The sequence below is a fragment of the Pezoporus flaviventris genome, unplaced genomic scaffold (genome assembly GCF_033815535.1).
Source record: "Pezoporus flaviventris isolate CSIRO_AGI_PZ_B2104156 unplaced genomic scaffold, CSIRO_AGI_Pfla_v1 ptg000002l, whole genome shotgun sequence".
NCBI classification, from domain to species: Eukaryota; Metazoa; Chordata; class Aves; order Psittaciformes; family Psittacidae; genus Pezoporus; species Pezoporus flaviventris.
In genome coordinates, this window is record NW_026892550.1 from 41,485,646 (window position 1) to 41,494,046 (window position 8,401).

The following is an 8,401-nucleotide window of genomic DNA, read 5'->3' on the forward strand; positions in this document are numbered from 1 at the left end:
AAATGCATTAGTTTGGAATCTGAACAAAGCATCAACAGGAGGACTGTTAATAATAATCATCAATCACTTGTTGAAAGGAAAATAACAGTGCAATAATAATGAAAACAATGACAGATGACGGAAGGCCAGATATCAAATAATAAGATGTCAAACACCTAAAAAGGCTAAGTGCTTAATCCTGTTTCCGTAGAAGTCTGGGAGAGATTTGCTACTTAGTGCAAAGAATGCAGAATTTGGTCATGTCTGTATTTGATTTAATAGTTCCTTCTAATGGATGGCATTCTGAATGTAATGTAGAAGTTAGTGAGGAAGCTGGAAAGGGCTAACATATATGCCAGTCAGAAATAAATATGAGTTTATCAGGAAAACCTTTCCTCAGCAATTCATCCTGGCACAATCCGGTTTGAGGCAGTGGCTGCAGTTCAACTAAATGAGCAAGTGTTTCACCAGGTGCATGGGAGACATGGAAAAACTCAGAAATGGTTGAAGAACAGGAGTTTTTGTCTTGCTTTCAGAAACATTTAGTGATCACCTCATACACTTATCAAAAGAATCGTTCATGAACAACTCAATGACATGGAGCATACGCTTCAGGAAAGTAACTTTAATAATATAAAGCATTTGAGGAGATGGATGCAGTAAAAAAAAGAACCTCAGTATTTGAATGCTGATATTAATCATATTAGAAACAAAGTTTATCTTTTATTTTGCAGTTTTAGTAATGTGCCATTAGCCATGGCAATCAGACACTGAGAATTGTATTAAATTCCTCAGCCCTGAAAAATGCTTGATTGCATCAAGATTCTTTTCTAAAAATTCTTATTGAAAAAGTTAAATATAAGAAGGCCCTTTACAAAAGCTCAGACTAAATAGTTACAGTGGTCCCTACTGGCCTTATATGCTATCAATATTTGGGTTTTATATTCAGATTTCTTATTTTTTCATTAGTAAAAATTTCTTAAATTATGCAGATTTTGTAGGCTGCAGAAATGCTGTACCAATATAGGAATCCTTTGGTTCTATGGCTGATCAAGTAATTCTTGCACTCTAAAAAAAAAAAAAAGATTGCTGTTTTAGGAATTTTAAAATCTGCAGCACTTTTGCAAATACCCGTAAATGTAAAGAAAGAGGAAATACATATGAGAGTTTCAAGTTCCAAATCTTTCTTAAATTGTTTAGTCCCATATGTTCATTCTGGATCCCACGAGCTTTTTTAAAAATAAAAAGTACATCCTGATCTGCCATGCTCATTCTGCTTCCTCTTCTGATTAGCCAACACGTACTGTTTCCATTAACAGTATGTATACCCAGGGGTGTCACGTACTGAGGAATGTCTTATGATAACTTCTATTATGCAATTCTGATGGGAAAAAAAGCAACTTCACTATCCTGTGGTATAACTGATGTAAAATAATTAGTGATAATTGGACAACTTTAAGTTCTCTTTGCTGTATAGTAGCTGTGACGGTGCAGTTTGTTACTAGCTTAGATAACCATTATAAGAAATTTATAGCCAATTGGGATTTACTGTATTTATCTGAGCTACTTGCATCCTTGCTATTTGCAAAAAACATTGTATTTATTTTGCCGATAAAATCACTTGGGTATGTGCTGAACTATTCATACGTGTGGAAAATCTGCTATAGATTACTAACTTTTTTTTTCTACAGAGATTATTATATTATTAAGGCTTCGGAAAAAATAAAAAGAGCACTGTCAGATTCGACTGTGTGTGCTGCTAAATCTGTAATTCCTGTCTGGCAAGGTCTTCCCTTTTCTTCCAACGGTATAAAATACTTCCCTTGCTTTGTCTCAGTCCCAAGGAATATATTTCTTATTCCTGTCCTAATATTTTCCTGCCTACCTGCTACCTCTCTTTTTTCTTGCTGTCCCCTTCCTTGCCTGATTTCCATCTGGTTTTCCAAAGCATCACCATCAGAATCTTTTTCTCTCCTGTTATTTCGTTTTTACCATCCCCATTCCCTCTGTGGAGCACAGCTTGTTCAATCATGATGGTTTTTTGCTTTACACTGTAACAGCCAGCCTTGATCCTCTCTCTTTTCATCTGCCACCTCTCCCATCTGTTCCATGAGCAATGCCAGCCTTGACTCCAGCACTGTTTTTTATTCCTATCATGTTCTTGTTCCTTTTTCCATGCCGACATCTATGTTTGAAATATGAACCCTGCACCCATTTTTCAGGTCAGTTCTTTATCACTGAAATTCCTCTGCAGACTTGCATCTTTTCTGTCACCTGTGAGAAATGTATTACTCATTATTCATATTGGAATGCCTCTTGGAGATGACAAAGATGTTGGATTTCATATACTGGTGGACTGTACTCTGCTGAGGTATGGTACTTGTCAAATGGCTGGTACCTGTCAAATCACTTCTCCACCTCGGTACCCTGAATTCATAAACAACACGCTAAAACGTTAAAAGGCAAATACAAGCTGACAAGAATGTTGTAGCCCGCTCTCTGATGACATATCTGGGTTATGCTCTTGTTACTCGTTCTCTTATTTCTACTCACTTGTGACTTGGACCTTTTTTCTGTACAACAAGAAACAATTTCCCACAAAACCACTGGGTGTTTTCTTCCTTCGCAATCACAGCACCATGCGGTGATCTCACATCTTCAGAATTCCAAGTGACTACACTTAGGAGCAGGTCCAGATCAATAAATCACAGACACATTGAAACCCAAGGCTAATATGTGCCAGTGATGATAAAAACTTTGTATATATTCGCCCAAACATTCCTTACGGCTGCACTTAACTTTATGAATATTGTAGGAAGTTGTTTCTGTGGTTGCAGTGAGTATGCTTAGGTATTATTTTGAACAAGGATACTGTACAGATACCAGACTGTGAGAAAGGGACCGTGTAATGATCATTCTTATCATGGAGAAGGCAAGTTCTCGGTTTAATGTTTCATTCAGAAAAACTCACACTATCCATAAATATAAGCCTGCTCCACCTACCTTAGAAACCTGGAGAAATCAGCTGATCTTTTCAGATTTTGAACCTGTTGTAAATCTGATACCTTGACAAGGTCAATGCATGTCAGGGACTTGACTTCTCTTTGTGTCCTGACAAGGTAAAGTCAGTTAATGAATGCTGAACTCCTGTAGAGAATGGAAGTTCTGACAGTGGTACTGCACTGCTAGTCAATACTATAATTTGTTTTATGACCTTGCACAGGATTCAGGATAGCATTCACACAAGCTTTGCAAAGATGCTTTTCACTACAGCATAACTAATGAACCCCTAACTTTTACGCTAAACTCCTTAATCCAAGTGAAACAGCTTCTGAAAAGATTCCACAGTGCAGGAGTAAATCTCTCTGACTTCACTTTTTGTCTGAAACAGTATCTGTATGATCAAGGCTTTGAGGCCAAGAGCTCTTTGAAGAAACAGAAAAGCTGCAATGACAACACTAATGTTAACCCTGCTTTTGGCCTGGAGATCAAATGAGTCAGGAGACACCTTAGGGGAGGGGAAAGGGCCGTATGTCACCTCTGTCCCCGCGGCAGTGATGCTCCCTTCTAAGCTAGTAGAGCACAGGCAATTTGGCTGGCTGTCAATGTAGTGAGATGTATGACGGCAACGGCCTTCTTTTCAGCTCCCTCTACAGTAAAGTAGAACAAAATTCACGGTGGTCACCAAGCGAGTAGATGAAACCTCCATTTTTCTTCTTCTGTAAGGGTGTTTCCCTTTTGAATCTTGCAGAAGTATCAGAAGGTACATGGTCATCAGTTCCCATTAGTAGCAAGTAGTGTAAAGTGTTCATGACTGGTCTCAGTCACAACCACTTTACACTAAACTGGCAGTGTAATAAAGTTTCATGTGCCCACAGGTAACTGAAAATTAGGTCATAGATTCCTTTATAAGCAAAATGTGTAAAGCTGTGGGTTTTATTCCTTTCTTTTTCTTAAATTTAAAATGTAGAATAATAAACACTTCTTTTAAGAAAAGAGATCTTCATGGTACAGATTTAGTTTAAAAATGGTTGTGTTATTACATTGCATTTTATTTAGATCACTTCTATAATTTTATAAGTTTGTCAGGGATTCTGTCACTAGGAAAATAAAGGGAAATTTAAGCTATAGTGAGTAAGAGATTAAACACTGATCAAAAGTTCCCTGTTTTCATTTAAAAAAAAATTTATATCAATCATACAAAAAACACTTGAGCAAATGTGTAAGTAATATATTTTATGACACTAATGAGTAAGACACATTGTGCTGTTGCAGAAATTATACTAGAGAGCTGAAGCACTTAGCAACATTAAAAATAAAATAAGTGGGAGGAATGGATAGAGTTGCATGAGACAAGGTAATAATTCCTTTCTTCAGGAAATAGCCAAAAAATGGGGGTTTTTTGTTCAATTACCCACCACAGGCGTTTTACACTTTTCTTTGAAAAATCCCATCAAAAATAGGATGTAAGGTTAAAAGGACTGTTGTGAAACATCAGATCTCTTATCATTATGATCTTGCAGCAAGAGAAATACCTTTTGGGCTCACCTTTACTTCTTTGGCATCAATAATCTTTATTTTGAGAACATCATCTTATCAGGAAACAGCTCACTCAGGTTATCATGGAAATGTGCAAAGTTGTGCTCAACAGAAGTTTATTTTTAGTTCTGAAAAACCACTCCAGTTGCTCAGTCCCAGAACTAGTTCACAGCACAGATAAGAGATATTTTTACTTTCACCTCTGCATAGCCTTATCTTCCCAGAGATTAATTGTGATAGTGTGGTGCTAACAGCAAGTTTTTACAGCAGGGGAAAAAAAAAACATAGCAGAAATGTAAGAAAAAAAGAAACAATTCTTATGAGGCACTTAATTACATACTTTGTACTAGAAATACATCTACATCATAGTAAATGCACAGAAATAACATTATTCTAACTGCGTAATTGCTTTAAATACGGGGTTTAATAGCAGAGCTTATAGTAGAAAAAAATCTGCTTAATATTTGTGGCATTAAAGACAACCTAAATGACACTGCTTGTCTTTATTGAAACATAATTTGCGTTTAATGGCAAGTTGTCTTATACAGATTAAGTGCTAGAACATTACTGGAGTCTATGTAGTTGCCACTTTAAGATGGGATTTACTTTACTCTTTGCCAATTGCATTGCCTTAGTAAGACATATGCACAGAGATGATGTGTGCAGATAGCTGAGTTCTGAGCAATTTGAAATTTAGTTTCCTTTCATTACAGGTCAACATACGCAGCGCAAGGAATGCGTCAAGGGCTTAAAATGAAAAAGACGAGCTGATGGGGTTTCAAAGGCGGTTCAAAGATGGTAGAGTGCACAACAACCTCACCTTAAACTTAGAAACATTGCTGTCCTGGGTCTAAACCAGCTGCAAAGAAAAACTACCTAAGGACAGAGAATGGGTTTATGCACTTTATAATAAGTGGACCAATGACAGGCACTCTCCAACAGGGATCCATCCTCTCTCCTAAGTCCTGGTTGTGCCCAACCTATGAGTACCAGCTATTGCTACTGTGAATACAGCATTTATGTCTTTCTGTCAAATGAAACAAGTCTGCTAACATGATCTAACAAACTCACTTTCTATAACTAAAATTATAAAAAGTCTTCACTGATGGTATCTGAAGTAAACATGAGTACTGAAAGGCATTTTCTGGAGGAGAATCTTCACTAACTTTCTGCCTGTATTCTGCTGGGTGCCCTGTGGTTTTAGTATTGCCAACAAATAGGACCTTAATTTTAGAAGTTGGTCAGCTATAGCAAATAAATGCCAAAGGCAATGAAATGAGCTTACCCAGACCATACATGGCACCTCCTTTAGAAAAAGCAAGGGAAATAAAAAGAGATCAGAAAATTCTGGCCTCAAGCATGTATCCAGAAACATCTGGTTCTTATTGATGTTTTCATACCAGAATAGTAGCAGTAGTTCAGATTTTCTTTACAGTGATAAGAGTCGGGTTATTTGAGGCAGTTAGGGAAAATCACAGATCTCACTGGCACTCGGAGTGCTGCTGCTGAACAAGACAGCAGAATGCAGTATTACTTCTTCACGGCTATTGCAACGCTGCACATAAAACAATGTCTGGAGTATAAATGTTATCCTTCAGAGCGGAATTTTCTCCATTCATCATCTGATTATTTTATAATTTTATTAATTATAACTTATCTCAATGCAGTGCCTCATTAGAAGAACAGACAATCTGGTGTTATTGACAAATGATTATGTGATACATACAGATAATCAATTACAGTCACATCCCATGAAATGGCTGTGAAGTTAAATGGATTGGAAATACCACTCTTCATGGGGTCCTGCGTTCCTTTGCTTTTGAATGTCAAGCATGAAAGAAAACCCTGCTTTCTGCCAAAAGCAGTGCTGGGCTCCCACTCAATCCAGGAGAAGGCACTAAGCAAGAGTAAGTTGATCAGGCAGATGTGAGGCATTCATTCTTAGCTCCCTGTGTACGAACTAGGTGATTATATCTACACTGCTGCTGGATTATTGTCTTCCAAATGAGAGACTGAATCACCTAATATGAGCTTCTCACCTCAAGGATTTAGCTAACAAACCCCAGGAAAGATACCCACATTTTCCAGTATCTGTTTTATTAATTTATTTAGTAGTAATTAATGTAATATACAGATTAATTGCCATATGGCATTGATAATATTAATTAATAATCTAGTAAAATACTGGATACCAACTTATCAAAGTTTTTCTCTAAAAAAGAGTATTTGTTGATAACATTATATGTGCCAACACTGGTTCTGAACTTGCAATTGAAGGAGTTACTCCAGTATGTGATTTAATATCCCACAGCTCACTCTGTGCCATGGCACAGATCATGTATTTTATAGGGAACTGAAAAAATATGTGGTATTATATGAATGTACTTTGAAAACACTTGCCAAACATCTCATCATCATCATCATCATAATAATGGAAAGGGAAAACACTGGCAAGTTATTAAATTCTGACAAACTGTTTTCATGAAGGCTTTGTCCTAAGAACACCAGTATATTAAATATGGATATGCATGCTTATACACTAAATTATAAATGAATAAATGTACAGTTTTAAGAGATACAACTCCTTTGTTATTCTTTTGCAGATTCTTCTTCAGAATTTGGATCCAAGGAGGAAACTGTGAGGTTGTTTTTAGAATCCTTTTTAGATATCAGAAAAGAGTGATATTAAAGGGAAGAATGTACACACACAGAGGGCTTGATCCTCCTCTGGAGGATCAGGAAGAACTAACGAGTAAAAAAGAACTAAAAAGTAAAAGCAATGTAAACGAGAGGGAATATCAGTTACTTGAATTCAGAGCCAGGCTACCTCCCGAAATGTTAAGACTGGGAGAAGACAGATACAGGTGTCAGTACTGAATGTACTGTCAGTCCACTGAATGTATGATTAGCAATTACTGAAATAATTTTTATTGTTATTTGTATGCTTTACAGTAGTGCCTTAAGGCAGTGTGCAACATATAGCAACAGATTATTTTTTGTCCTGGACACGTCCAATCTAAAAAAAGGCCCTCGGTGCAGAGGAAAGCCACCTTGTTATCATCTATCATTTGACACAAAGAAACATAAGAAAATAGAGGAAATAGTCTACCAAACTTGCACAGGAGATCTGGGGAAGGGACACCTGGCTCGCTTTAGCTACTGGATAATATGTTTAGCTGCAGACCATCACTTACGTACGAAGTTCAAACTTACGCTGTGTACAGAGCCATGCCTTCAGCCATGCACCATGTGCCAGTCAACTAACAGCAGTCTTCTTGCTGCCTGGTCAGAGAAGAAAGAATTTAATTGATTGGATTCTTGCAGCATGAAGTGGCAGAAAGACTGTATTACAGGAGAGCGTGCTGGGTAGGGGCAGATACGAGGTCAATATGGACAAGACTATCCAGTCTTTTCTATAAAGTTACATTTTTCTTTTCAGCTGAGAAATGAAACCTGTTGAACGATTCAGCGTTGTCCTCTTTTAAGTCTGGAATCTCCTTTCAGCCAAAATAATTTATTCCAGTTGTCAAAGCTCATCAGACTCTCAGCGTGAGTTTTGCATAAATGGATTTATTCCTGACTGTTTCATTTGCACACTCCATGAAAATTTTTTCCACTTATTTAATTTCATCAAGACTTTTTTTCACAGAGACCAGTAAACTTGCTGCAAGAGCACTGTAATGTAAAATACACTATCTCTTTTCTATATTCCTGTGGAAAAAAAGTAGTGTAAACTACAATATACTTTAATAATTCATAAGTTTAGAAAAATTCCCTTTTTAAAATGCTGTTCCTGAAATGGGAACAATATGGAAACATATGATAAATAAAGCAATAAAGCCATGCTTCTGCATAACAGATAATAAAGTGCTGCCAACTTGGT